Below are 2,984 nucleotides of genomic sequence, written 5' to 3'. Positions count from 1 at the left end.
GGACAGCACAAGTTATCACAATTTTAGCTGAAGCAATAATGAAGGAACAAGTACAGGCTTGCAACTGTAAAGAAACTATGGTGGTGCAAAAAAAATGTTATTTGTGGTTGGCGCACTTTAATATATGCGCCCCTGCTCGAAGCTTAAACAAAATAGTTGGCATGGGCTTCGCAGTGGAACACCAGCACATTGAGATGACCAAATTAGGACTACAGAGGTTAAATTTGTTTTTAGACTGTCGCTTAACCAGGATCGGTTGTAGGATAGCAGTTTCGTTTCGAGATTCAGAATTAAGTCTGTGTTTGGTAAGTCGATTAGTTAAACTTTAGACGTGTACCGCATTAAAGTGACAGAGAACAGCTCTCCAACTAAATGAACATAACCGTGAAGTCATGTATTGTTGACTGGCAAACTGCTCCGACGGGACGAGTACAAAGTCGTCTAAATTTTTGAAACACAAAGTTCTTGACTGGCTCAGGTTAATGACGAGTGTCCCGGAACACAGTGGGTGGTACCTCATTTGTGTGGAAGATTGCTTGGAATTGCTACAAGCTTTCGTAATCCGTGCCGCTCGCAAACGCAAAAGCAAACGATTCCAAGACCTGTGAAACGAAACAATAAACGCAGGCAACTGAAGTCGCGTGGCAGTCTGCCAAATTATGAGCTGCTAAGAAAGTGGATGGCGCAGATGCGGCATTTACTCAATACTCAGCAGACTGCGCCAGTCGGCACAGGATAATAACGGCAGATATGGCGGCAGAGAAAGGATGCCTCCGACGACCTCTGACTCCCCAGGACAAGTTCCGCAAAATCCCTCCTCTGAACCTAACTACCGTCTTTTTGAAAATCTGTACATGGAAGCAGGACAGGCAGCCATTCTCACAATGAACGAAGAGAATTTAGGTTGTTTTCTATCTACATAAATGATCTTTTGGGTAGGGTGGATAGCAATGTGCGGCTGTTTGCTCATGATGCTGTGGTGTACGGGAAGGTGTCGTCGTTGAGTGACTGTAGGGGGATACAAGATGACTTGGACAGGATGTGTGATTGGTGTAAAGAATGATAGATAACTCTAAATATAGATAAATGTGAATTAACGCAGATGAATAGGGAAAAGAATCCAGTAATGTTTGAATACTCCATTAGTAGTGTAGCGCTTGACACAGTCACGTCGATATGAAGTGGGACAAGCATGTAATGGCAGTTGTGGGGAAGGCGAATAGTTGTCTTCGGTTCATTGGTAGAATTTTGGGAAGATGTGGTTCACCTGTAAAGGAGACCGCTTATAAAACACTAATACGACCTATTTTTGAGTACTGCTCGAGCGTTTGGTATCCCTATGAGGTCGGATTGAGGGAGCATTCAGAGGCGGGCTGCTAGATTTGTTACTGGTAGGTTTGATCATCACGCGAGTGTTACGGAAATGCTTCAGGAACTCGGGTGGTAGTCTCTAGAGGAAAGGAGGCGTTCTTTTCGTGAATCGCTACTGAGGAAATTTAGAGAGCCAGCATTTGAGGCTGACTGCAGTATAATTTTACTGCCGCCAACTTACATTTCGCGGAAAGACCACAAAGAGAAGATAAGAGAGATTAGGGCTCGTACAGAGGCATATAGGTAGTCATTTTTTCCCTCGTTCTGTTTGGGAGTGGAACAGGGAGAGAAGATGCTAGTTGTGGTACGAGGTACCCTCCGCCACGCACCGTATGGTGTACTGCGTAGTATGTATGTAGATGTAGATTTAGATGTAGATGTAGTCATGTTCCACTCGCTGGTCGAGCCCTTTGGGCCTAAACCTGGTGGCGGGCAACACTCCGTTGAAGGGATAACAAAATTTGCAAGGGAATACAGCGAATTTTTTCACGGGGTGCGAACGGTGCCGTGACGGCCGAATCTTAGTTCTGTGTACACAGATGTGAACTCGTCACACTCAGGTATACTCTAGGCTCTTTCGGTGGCTCCCTCGCAGCAAACTTCTAACGAGGAGATCGCATTCACCGCTAAAGTGAGGGGCAGGGGCTTATCGCAATCACTTCCGCGAACTACAGTGCCCTGGGGCCCTCTTCCCTTCTCCACAACCTCTGTGACTGGCCGCCTGTGTTAAAGGCAGACTACAGGGCAAGCGCCTGGGCCGCTCGTATCTTAACAAGATATGCTGAAATACTCCTCCAGAGTTATCAAGCCTCCTACTCTCCTCAAAAACAGCCAAGAAATAAAAAATAAAAATAATCAGACATCTTGCAGTAACATGGGACGATCATGTCACAGAACTATCGTGTGTACATATTTACATTTCAATGTTACTTTTATGGCGAAGTTAAATTTTTTATTGCACAAATTATGACACTGGGGTAAATACGGTACAGTTACTGTAATAATAACATAAAACTCTACGTACAGGGTGTTCGGAAACTCCGATTATAAACTTTAATGACTTGTGCAAAGAAGCACTCACTCCGTCTCCAGGCCACGAGTGGCCTACCGGGACCATCCGACCGCCGTGTCATCCTCAGGAGAGGATGCGGATAGGAGGGGCGTGGGGTCAGCACACCGCTCTCCCAGTCGTTATGATGGCATTCTTGACCGAAGCCGCTACTAGTCGGTCGAGTAGCTCCTCAATCGGCATCACGAGGCTGAGTGCACCCCGAAAAATGGCAACAGCGCATGGAGGCCTGGATGGTCACCTATCCAAGTGCCGACCACGCCCGACAGCGCTTAACTTCGGTGATCTCATGGGAACCGGTGTATCCACTGCGGCAAGGTCGTTGCCTTTTGTAAAGAAGAGAGTATAGAAAATCTTGAAGAGGAATCAGTGTATGGAAGCGTTATCCAACGAGCCTACGGAGCGTCCAAGTTATGGGCGCCGGCGCCTGTAGATGTGTACAGGGTGTTTCAAAAATGACCGGTATATTTGAAACGGCAATAAAAACTAAACGAGCAGCGATAGAAATACACCGTTTGTTGCAATATGCTTGGGACAACAGTAC

The 2,984-nt window shown here is 46.3% G+C and overlaps 1 pseudogene; it reads right to left on the bottom strand.

Moving 5' to 3' along the window:
* Window positions 1–2,649: 2,649 nt before the first annotated feature.
* Window positions 2,650–2,767, bottom strand: LOC126196050 (5S ribosomal RNA; annotated as a pseudogene).
* Between the last annotated feature and the right edge of the window lie 217 nt (window positions 2,768–2,984).

Source organism: Schistocerca nitens, chromosome 7 (assembly GCF_023898315.1).
Source record: "Schistocerca nitens isolate TAMUIC-IGC-003100 chromosome 7, iqSchNite1.1, whole genome shotgun sequence".
NCBI lineage: Eukaryota > Metazoa > Arthropoda > Insecta > Orthoptera > Acrididae > Schistocerca > Schistocerca nitens.
Note: the sequence above shows the minus strand (reverse complement) of the source record. Positions and strands in the feature narration are given on the sequence as shown.